The sequence below is a fragment of the Schistocerca nitens genome, chromosome 9 (assembly GCF_023898315.1).
Source record: "Schistocerca nitens isolate TAMUIC-IGC-003100 chromosome 9, iqSchNite1.1, whole genome shotgun sequence".
Classification (NCBI taxonomy): domain Eukaryota; kingdom Metazoa; phylum Arthropoda; class Insecta; order Orthoptera; family Acrididae; genus Schistocerca; species Schistocerca nitens.
Window position 1 is genome coordinate 203,184,232 of NC_064622.1, and position 12,157 is coordinate 203,196,388.

Here is a 12,157-nt window from a genome sequence, read left to right on the forward strand (position 1 = left end):
AACATTCCCCTGTTGACACGCATCGTCCATGGGTTCATGAGGTTGTCTCCATATCCGTACACGTCCATCCGCTCGATTCAATTTGAAACGAGGCTCGTCCGACCAGGTAACACGTTCCCAGCCATCAACAGTCCAATGTCGGTGTAGACGGTCGCAGGAGAGGCGTGAAACTTTGTGTCGTGCAGTCATCGAGGATACACGAGTGGGCCTTCAGCTCCAAAACCATATATCGAAGATGTTTCCTTATATGGTTCGCAGATGGACAATTTTTGGTGGGCCAGCATAGAAATCTGCAGCAATCCGCGGAAGGGTTGCACTTCCGTCACATTGTACGATTCTTTTCAGTCGCTGTTGGTCCCGTTTTTTCAGTATCTGTATCCGGCCGCAGCGACGTCGTAGATCTAATGTTTTGCCAGATTCCTGATATTCGCGGTACACTTGTGAAATGATAGTATGGGAAAATCCCCACTTCATCGCTACTTCGGAGATGCTGTGTCTCGTCGCTCGTGCACCTACTGTAACACCTCGTTCAGACTCACTTAAATCTTGATAACCTGTCATTGTAACAGCAGTAAGGTGTGTAATAACTGCGCCAGACACTTGTTGTCTTATATAGGGGTTGCCGACCGCAACGCCGTATTATGTCTGTTTACATATGCCTGTATTCGAATACGGACGCGTGTCTCAGTTTCTTTGGCGCTTCGGTGGAAAATAAATAAATCTTACATGAAACGTAAACACATAACTGTCTAACGCAATGAAAAAAATACTATTTGTCAGCCACAAGATTCGGAGCCAAAGTCACACACGTAGACACGACATACATTAAATTACTTGTTTCTGCATCATCTATGTCACTTAGACGCTTTAGACGCCTTTAGACGTTAATAAAAATCACACACTGTATTTAGTTCCTACATTCCGTCTTCTTAAATGTTCTTGTTGTAGTCGTGGTCTTCATTCAAAAGACTGTTTTGATACAGTTCTCCAGGCTACTCTATCCTGTGCAAGTATTTTCATCTCCGAGTGATTACTGTAACCACATCCTTCTGAATCTCATTATTGTATTCATCTCTTGGCCTCCCTCTACGATTTTTACCCCACATGCTTCCCTCCAGTACTAAATTGGTGGTCCCGTGATGCCTCAGAATGCGACCTAACAACCTGTCCTTCTAGTCAGGTTGTGCCACAGATTTTTCTTCTTCCCAATTCTTTTAAGTACCTACTCATCAGTTACGTGATCTACCCCTCTAATCTTGAGCATTCTTCGGTAGCACCACATTTCAAAACCTTCTTTCTCTTCTCTAAATTGTTTATCGTGCAAGTTTCACTTCCATACATGGCTACCCTCCATAAAAATATTTCAGAAAGGACTACCTGACACTTATATCTATATTCGATGTCAACAATTCTTCAGAAACGCTTTTCTTGCTATTGCCAGTCTACATTTGATAAACACCATACTTAGACCATCATCAGTTATTTTGCCTCCCAAATAGCGAAACCCATCTACTAAGTGTCTCGCTTCCTAATGTAATTCGCTCAGCATCACTTGATTTAATTTGAATCGTTTTTCGTTTGGTGATGTTAATCTTTTATCCTCTTTTCAAGACGTTCCGTTCACTGCTTTTCTCAGGCCTTTCCTGTCTTTGACAGAATTAAAATGCCATCAGTAAACATCAATGTTTTTATTTCTTTTTCTAGGACTTGTATTCCTACTCCGAATTTTTCTTTTGTTTCCTTTACTGCTTGCTCAATATACACAATGAGTAACATCGGGGATAGGCTACAATCCGGTCTCACCACCTTCTCAAGCGCTGGTTTTCTGTCGTGGCCCTCGACACTTATAAGTGCCATATGGATGCTGTAAAAATTTTAAACAGCCCTTCGCTCTCTGTATTTTACCGCTGCCATCTTCAGAATTTGAAAAAGAGTATTCCAGTCAGCGCTGTCAAAAGCTTTCTCCAAGTCTTCGAATTCTATAAACGTAGGTTTGCCTTTCCTTAACCAGTGTTTTATGAGAAGTCGTAGGATTAGTATTGCCTCGCCAGCTGCTACATTTTTCCTGTATCCTAACTGATCTTCCCCGAGGTCGACTTCTACCAGTTTTTCCATTCTTCTGTAAACAATTCGTGTTAGTATTTTGCAGCCGTGACTTATTAAACTGGCAGTTCGGTAATTTTTACACCTGTCAGCACCTGCCTTCTTTGGAATTGGAATTATTATATTCTTCTTGAAGTCTTAGAGTATTTCGCCTGTCTCATACATCTTGCTCACCAGATGGAAGAGTTTGGTCATGCCCGGCTCTCCCAAGGCTATCTGTACCTCTAACGGAATATTGTCTATTCCCGGCGCCTTGTTTCGACTTAAGTCTTTCAGTGCTTTATCAAAGTCTTCACGCAATATCATATCTGCTTTGTCATCTTCATCTACACCGTCTTACATTACGATAATATTGCCCTCAAGTACATTCGCCATTGTATAGACCCTCTGTATAGTTCTTCCACCTTTCTGCTTTCTCTTCTTTGCTTAGGACTGGTTTTCCATTTGAGCTCTTGATATTCATACACGTGGTTCTCTTTTCTCCAAAGGTCTCTAATTTTCCTGTAGGCAGCATCTATCTTACACCAAGCGATGTATATTTCTTCATCCATACATTTGTCCTCTAGCCATTCCTGCATGGTCATTTTGCACTTCTTGCCTATCTTGGACGTTTGTATTTCCTTTCACCAGCTTCATTTATTTTTCTTTTATATTTTCTCCTTTTCGATTAAATTCAGTATCTCTTGTGTTAAACAAGGACTTCTACTGGCCCTCTTATTTTTAACTACTTGATCTTCTGCTGCCTTCACTATTTCATCTCTTAAAGCTCGCCATTCTTCTTCTACTGTATTCCTTTCCCCTGTTCTTGTCAATCGTTCCCTAACACTCCGTCTGAAATTTTCTAGAACCTCTGTTCCTTTCAATGTATCCAGGTTCCATCTCCTTAATCTCCTGCCTTTTTGCAGTCTCTTCAGTTTTAATCTACAGTTCATAAACAATAAATTGTGGTCAGAGTCCATATCTGCTCCTGAAAATGTCTTACAATTTAAAACATGGTTCCGAAATCTCTGTTCTACCATTACATAACCAGTCTAAAACCTTCCAGTCTCTCCAGGTCTCTTCCATATATTCAACCTTCTTTCGTGGTTTTTAAACCAAATGTTATCTATGATTAAATTTGGCTCTGTGCAGAATTCTACAAGGCGGATTCCTCTTTTAGTTCCCCTCCCCCCCCCCCCCCCCAAGCCCTTGCATTCCTTATTCACCTACTACTTTTCATTCTCTTCCTACTACCGAATTCCGGTCCCCCATAACTACTGAATTTTCGCCTCCCTTAACTATCTGAATAATTTCTTTTATCTCATCATATATTTCCTCGATCTCCTCCTCATCTGCGGAGCTACTGTAGTCTTCACTACATCACTACTGTGATGGGTGTGGGCTTCGTGTATATTTTGGCTATAAAAATGCGTTTATCATGCTTCTCATAGTAGCTTATCGGCGTTCCTATTTTTTTATTCCTTATTAAACCTACTCCTGCATTACCTCTATTTGGTAATTTATAACCCTATATTCACCTGACCAGAAGTTCTTTTCCTCCTACCGCCGAACTTAACAATTCCCACTATATCTAACTGTAACCTAGCCATTTCCCTTTTTACAATTTCTAACCTAATTGTCCGATTAGGGAATCTGACGTTCCGCGCTCCGATCCGTAGAATGCCAGTTTTGTTTCTCCTAATAACAACGTCCTTCTGAGTAGTCCCCTCCCGGAGATCCGAATGGGGGACTATTTTACCTCCGGAGTATTTCACCCAAGAGGCTGCCATCAGCAAGAAACCACACAGTAGAGATGCATGCCCTCAGGAAAAATTACGGCTGTAATTTCTCCTTGCTTTCAGCCGTTCGCATTTCCAGCAAAGCAAGGTCCTTTTGGTTGAAGTTACAAGGTCAGATCGGTCAATCATTGAGACTGTTGCTCCTGCAACTACTGAAAAGGCTGCTGCACCTCTTCAGGAATCACACGTTTGACTGGCTTCTCAACAGATACCCCTCCGTTGTGGTTGCTGATCACTGAGGCACGCAAGCCTACCCACCAACGGCAAGGACCATTGTTCGTTAAGGTAACAAAGAAAATAATGATGTACATGCTCGTTTTATGTTGTTTCTCTTTTTATGTTGTCTGTTCTTTTCTCTTACATCAAAAATTGGCTTGTATAATCCAGTTTCCTCTGAACGTAGAAGAATAATAATTTCACCACCACTGAATACACTGTTATAGTGATCACATCTTTTCATCAAACTTTTGTAGATTTCCTGTACCTTCTGTGCCATTTTTAACCCTTGATTTAATTTAAGAGTGTATTTCGGAGACAAAATTGCAATAAAGTCAAAGCAAGTGCACCAACAATAACGAATGATAATGCACATAAATCAGCACAAATTATCACACAGATTACGTCGTTAGAAGGAAGGAATTAGATGTTATTGTGCGCAGAAGCCGGCAGCGGTGGCCGTGCGGTTCTAGGCGCTTCAGTCCGGAACCGCGATACTGCTACGGTCGCAGATTCGAATCCTGCCTCGGGCATGGATGTGTGTGATGTCCTTAGGTTAGTTAGGTTTAAGTGTTCTAAGTTCTAAGGGACTGATGACCTCACATGTTAAGTCCCGTAGTGCTCAGAGCCATTTGAACCATTATTCGTGTGCAGAAGTCCGTCTGTAGTCGAGCGGGGTAATTAATGGTCCTGTCAAAACCCATAATAATCAAAGGAATTAAAAGTGGGTTCATTTAACTACCTAAATTAAAGATAGGTTCACCTCGACCAACATTTATTGATATAAAGTTCAAAAGGAAAAAGTGATACGAAATGTCAATATCTTAAAAGACAATCTGAGTCAGGGAATCGATATTGTATTCATTTAAAATAAAGAAATAGTGAGCGGCAAGAATAAGGTAAAGAAAGTATCTGGTACTAAAGCACGTTCCACTAAAAAGACCAACTCACGATTCCGAACAGGACGTAATGCTTGCATCGATAATAGGGGGAAAAAGGAAAACCCATGAGCAATATAGCCATTTGGCCCTTACACGCAGTTTAAAGGCCCAACCGAAGGAAGCCAGTGTGCACTCCGTGTGCATTCCGGGGTGAGTCATACGGGATGTGGAAAGGGTGATTCCGGATGCCATGAAGAGTACAGGGAGCAGCCAACTGCAGGTGGTGGTACCAATGACGTGTGTCGCTTTGGAACGGAGGAGATTCTGTCTGGTTTCGGGCGGCTTGTGGAAATGGTAAAGACTGGTTTCTTGCTTCCGAAATTAAGGCGGAGCTCACCATCTGCAGCATCGTTGATAGAACCGAGTTAAGGGTTGGAATCAGAGTCTCAGGCGGTTCTGTGACCTCGTAGGCTGCAGACTTCTTGACTTGGCACCATCGGGTGGTGGGTTTCCGGGTTCCGCTTAATAGATAAGGAGTCCACTACACACAGGAGGCAGCTACGCGGGTAGCGGAGGCTGTGTGGAAAGGACTGGGCGGTTGTTTTAGGTCAGAGGGTCTCAGGGAACCAATGAAGGGACGTCCGTCTAAAAGTGGGCAGGTAAAACACAGTAAGGTAGTCGTAGAAATGATTGGTATTGTAAATTGTCGTAGCTGTGTTGGGAAAGAACCGGAGCTCAAAGCTGTAATAGAAAGCACTGATGCTCAAATAGTTGTAGGTACAGAGAGCTGGCTAAAGCCGGAAATAAGTTCAGCCGAAATTTTTTCAAACGATCTAACAATGTTCAGAAAGGATAGATTAAATACGGTTGGTGGTGGAGTATTTATTGCTGTCAGAGGTAGTTTGCCTTGTAGCGAAATTGAAGTAGATAGTTCATGTGAAATAGTATGGGTAGAGGTTATACCTGACAATCGGACTAAACTATTAACTGGATCGTTTTACCGACACCCCCCCCCCTCCGACTCAGAAGACATAGTTGCTGAACAGTTCAAAGAAAACTTGAGTCACATTTAAATAAGTACCCTCGTCATACAATTATAGTCGGTTGTGACTTCAATCTACCCTCGATGTGCTGGAAAAATTATACGTTTAAAGCCGGCGGCAAGCATAAAACATCATCCGAAATTGTATTGAATGATTTCTCAGAAAATTATTTTGAACAATTAGTTCATGAGCCCACTCGAAGCGTAAATGGTTACGACAGCATACTTGACCTTTTAGCAACAAATAATCATGGACAAATAGTGAGTGTTGTGACGAATACAGGGATTAGCGACCACAAAGCAGTTGCTGCAAGGCTGAATACCGTAACACCTACAACCATCAAAAACAAACGCAAAGTATATCTATTTAAAAAAGCTGATAAAAATGCTCTTAACGCCTTTTTAAGAGACATTCTTCTGATCATGTAAGTATAGGAAAGTTGTGGAATGTTTTCAAAGAGATAGTATCAACAGCAATTGAGAGATATATACCACAGAATTTAATAAGTGATGGTGCTGATCCCACAGGGTACACAAAATTGGTCACATCGTTGTTGCAGAATCAACGAAAAAACCATTCCAAATTTAAAAGTTGTACAGAGGTTCGAAATATAGCGCGTACTTCAATGCGAGATGCTTTTAATAATTTCCACAACGAAATTCTGTCTCGAGGTCTGGCAGAAAACCCAAATGGATTCTGGTCATACATAAAGCACACCAGTGGCAAGACGCAGTCAATACCTTCACTGCGCGACAACAACGGTGAGGTCACTGATGACAGTGCCACTAGAGCAGAGTTATGAAACACGGTTTTCCGAAACTCCTTCACCAAAGAAGACGAAGTAAATATTTCTGAATACCAATCAAGAACAACTGCCAAGATGAGAAACATAGAAGTAGATATCCTCGGTGTAACAAAGCAGTTTAAATCACTTAATAAAGGCAAGGCCTCCGGTCCAGATTGTATACCAGTCAGGTTCCTCTCAGAGTGTGCTAATTAAATAGCTCCATATACAACCACTCGCTCACGGAATGACCTGTACCTAAACACTGGAAAATTGCTCAAGTCCCACCTATACACAAAAAGGGAAGTAGGAGTAATCAGCTGAATTACAGGCCTACATCATTAACGTCGATTTTGTAGTAGGGTTTTAGAACATATACTGTATTCGAACATTGACATGTAGTTAGCACGGATTCAGAAAATATCGCTGTTGTGAAACACAACTAGCTTTTTATACTAATGAAGTAATAAGTGCTATCGACAGGGGATTTCAAATTAATTCCTTATTTTTAGATTTCCAGAAGGCTTTTCTTCTAACCAAACTGCGTGCCTCCGTAGTATCGCCTCAGTTGTATGACTGGATTCGTGACTTCCTGTCAGAAAGGTCACAGTTCGCAGTAATAGACGGAAAGTCATCGAGTAAAACAGGAGTAATATCAGGCGTTCCCCAAGGAAGTGTTATAGGCCCTCTATTGTTCCTGATAAATATTAGCGACATAGGAACAATCTGAGTAGCCGTCTTAGATTGTTTGCAGATGATGCTGTCATTTACCGTCTTGTAAAGTCATCAGATGATCAAAACGACTTGCAAAATGATTTAGATAAGATATTTGTATGGTGCGAAAAGTGTCAGTTCACCTTGAATAAAGAAAATTGTGAAGTTATTCACATGAGTACTAAAAGAAATCAGCTAAATTTTGATTACGCAATAAGTCACACAAATCTGAAGGCTGTAAATTCAACTAAATACTTAGGGATTACAATTACAAATAATTAAAATTGGAACGATCACATAGATAACATTGTGTGTAGAGCAAACCAAAGACTGCGATTCATTGGTAGAACACTTAAAAGGTGCAACAGGTCTACCAAAGAGACAGCTTACACTACGTTGGTCCGCCCTATTCTGGAATATTGCTGTGCGGTGTGGGATCCGCATCAGGTGGTACTGATGGATGACATCGAAAAAGTACAAAGAAGTGCAGCTCGTTTTGTGTTATCGCGAAATAGGGGAAATAGTGTCAGAGACATGATACGTGAATTGGAGTGGCAAACAAAGTCGTTTTTCGTTGCGACGCGATCTTCTCATGAAATTTAAATCACCAGTTTTTTCCTCCGATTGCGATAACGTTCTGTTGGCATCCACCTACATAGAGAGAAATGATCATCACGATAAAATAAGAGAAATCAGAGCTCGCACACAAAAATTTAAGTGCTCGTTTTTCCCGCGTGCCGTTCGAGAGTGGAACGGTAGAGAGACAGACCCGAACTATTTGAAACAGTTAACGCAGAACAGGGAATCAGCGATCATGAAGCGGTTACTGCATCGATGATTTCAGCCGTAAATAGAAATATTAAAAAAGGTAGGAAGATTTTTCTATTTAGCAAAAGTGACAAAAAGCAGATTTCAGAGCACGATAAAATAAGAGAAATCAGGGCTCAACACAAAAGTTTTGTTTCACATACAGATAGTGTCGAGGATCACTGGACAAAGTTCAAAACCATCGTACAATATGCGTTAGATGAGTAAGTGCCAAGCAAGATCGTAAGAGATGGAAAAGAGCCACCGTGGTACAACAACCGAGTTAGAAAACTGCTGCGGAAGCAAAGGGAACCTCACACCAAACATAAACATAGCCAAAGACTTGTAGACAAACAAAAATTACGCGAAGTGAAATGTAGTGTGAGAAGGGCTATGCGAGAGGCGTTCAATGAATTCGAAAGTAAAGTTCTATGTACTGAATCGGCAGAAAATCCTCAGAAATTTTGGCATTATGTCAAAGCGGTAGGTGGATCAAAACAAAATGTCCAGACACTCTGTGACCAAAATGGTACTGAAACGGAGGATGACAGACTAAAGGCCGAAATACTAAATGTCTTTTTCCAAAGCGGTTTCACAGAGGAAGACTGCACTGTAGTTCCTTCTCTAGATTGTCGCACGGATGACAAAATGGTAGGTATCGAAATAGACGACAGAGGGATAGAGAAACAATTAAAATCGCTCAAAAGAGGAAAGGCCGCTGGATCTGATGGGATACCAGTTCGATTTTACACAGAGTACGCGAAGGAACTTGCCCCCCCTTCTTGCAGCGGTGTAGCGTAAATCTCTAGAAGAGCGTAGCGTTCCAAAGAATTGGAAAAGGGCACAGGTCATCCCCGTTTTCAAGAAGGACGTCGAACAGATGTGCAGAACTATAGACCTATATCTCTAACGTCGATCAGTTCTAGAATTTTGGAACACGTATTATGTTCGAGTATATTGACTTTTCTGGAGACTAGAAATCTACTCTGTAGGAATCAGCATGGGTTTCGAAAAAGACGATCGTGTGAAACCCAGCTCGCGCTATTCGTCCACGAGACTCAGAGAGCCATAGACACGGGTTCCCAGGTAGATGCCGTGTTTCTTGACTTCCGCAAGGCGTTCGATACAGTTCCCCTCAGTCGTTTAATGGACAAAGTAAGAGCATATGGACTATCAGACCAATTGTGTGATTGGATTGAAGAGTTCCTAGATAACAGAACGTTGCATGTCATTCTCAATGGAGAGAAGTCTTACGAAGTAACAGTGATTTCAGGTGTGCCGCAGGGGAGTATCATGGAACCGTTGCTATTCACAATATACATAAATGACCTTGTGGATGACACTGAGGCTTTTTGCACATGATGCTGTGGTGTATCGAGAGGTTGTAACAATGGAAAATTGTACTGAAATGCAGGAGGATCTGCAGCGAATTGACGCATGGTGCAGGGAATGGCAATTGAGTCTCAATGTAGACAAGTGTAATGTGCTGCGAATACTTAGACAGAAAGATCCCTTATCATTAAGCTACAATATAGCAGGTCAGCAACTGGAAGCAGTTAATTCCATAAATTATCTGGGAGTACGCATTAGGAGTGATTTAAAATGGAATGATCATATAAAGTTGATCGCCGGTAAAGCAGATGCCAGAATGAAATTCATTGAAAGAAACCTACGGAAATGCAATCCGAAAACAAAGGAAGTAGGTTACAGTACGCTTGTTCGCCCACTGCTTGAATACTGCTCAGCAGTGTGGGATCCGTACCAGATAGGGTTGATAGAAGAGAGAGAGAAGATCCAACGGAGAGCAGCGCGCTTCGTTACAGGATCATTTAGTAATCGCGAAAGCGTTACGGAGATTATGGATAAAATCCAGTGGAAGACTCCGCAGGAGAGACGCTCAGTAGCTCGGTACGGGCTTTTGTTGAAGTTTCGAGAACATACCTTCACCGAAGAGTCAAGCAGTATATTGCTCCCTCATACGTATATCTCGCGAAGAGACCATGAGGATAAAATCAGAGAGATTACACCCCACACAGAGGTATACCGACAATCCTTCTTTCCACGAACAATACGAGAATGGAATAGAATGGATAACCGATAGAGGTACTCAAGGTACCCTCCGCCACACACCGTCAGGTTTCTTGCGGAGTATGGATGTAGATGTAGATGTAGATACCATGAAAGTGGTTCATTGTAGCCTCTGCCAGGCACCCTATTGTACGTAGCAGAACAATCACACAGATGTAGATATAGATCTTTCACTTTTTCGATATTTGCGGTTATGCGATTTCTTCCTTGATATGGACGAGCAGGGACCATCCTCGCCCCAGCTCGCCAATTGCGTTTAATCTGTAATCGGATGCGACGTACTGTGAGAAGTAATATTATATGGGAGGGAATGGAGTAAGTTTTAAGCTTCTAACCTTTCCTTTGTTTCCGAAATAGCCACCAGGCGGACGCGTCGCTGTTGCTGAGTTCATCTGCCGCACACAATAGAAGTCAGCAACTGCGCAAAGGGATGGGGCTTGCGGCCCCAGAAGACAGTGACCTCTGACTGCAGACAACGTGGGCCTCTGTGTTCAACTTCCGTCGGTGGGACCCTCCTCGATCTCGGGATCCAGAGTAGCAGGCAATGAACTCTCGCAGTCGTCACGAGGGCTGAAAGCTGCCTTTCCGCGAGAGAGTCGTGTCTTGAACAAAGAGGGTAGGCTCGGCGCCACACAGAGTGTGGGGCTTTCCAATAACTATTCTCGGAAACGGTCACCCAACTCCGAGCGAACAGCCGATTCGGCGCCGTAGGCAGACAACGCTCCTAACAGGTTCCGTTAGCGCCGGACACGCTGATAAACTTCGAGAATGAGATCGGCTAGTGGACAGCGACGTCAGCTGAAGATCCTCGTCTTCGGAAAACTGGAGGCACAGTCATTCATTGGCAGGAAAATTAACAGATTACCTGTTAAAGTGCTAGGTACTTCAATTGTTGAACGGCCACTGACGTTCTGCTTCTCACACATTGAAGTAAAATCTCACATTGTGATGTGGAAGAACGGCTCTCGAAGACTTCGCGCTGGACAGTCCGGAGGCAACTTGTTTTGAGTTTAGACAACTTCATCTAGCAGCCGCAGTCAGCGAGGTGTCCAGATACAGTATTCGGTCGGTACTGACTCCTGCTTGTAGTGTTCTGACCAAAGTCGCAGGTCTGAATTTGTACGTCTTGCATTCACTTCACCTCGATAGGTAGTAGCGGAATACAGTATCAGATTTACGACTGCTTAACTGAATTCATCATTTATTCAGCGAGTATTCGCCCCATTATTTGCGCTAGAGGAGTATCGGTGGGTCCTGTTCAGTATCGATATCTAAGGGATTTGTCGACTGCTCAGTCAGTTATTCTCTCCTGGCAGATTAATTTGTAATTTTGTCATGGTAATCGTTATTCTGATTAAAATATTACTATGAACCAACAACGGCAATAAATGAAATAGCGCGATGATAGGATTGCATTTATCAATTCATCAGACAGTCCTATCTTACTTCCTACTAATCACTATTTCGGAGAAGACTTTTTTATTCAATCTATAACATTTTTAAGTGAAGCTAGCCCTCACGTAGGTCTCGCACCAGGGTAAATTTTAGATTACGGTTTGTCTTGCGGTAATGTATGTGGGATCCATTCAGTGGAATTTGCATTACAGCATCGTGCTCATATAGTTTGCATTCCGCATAGGTCCTCACTGAAACGAGCCTGTAACTAGTTTCCGTAACTGAACGACCCTTCGCCCCAGGAAAGAACTCATCGTTATCTTCAGATTATACACGAAAACGGAAAAC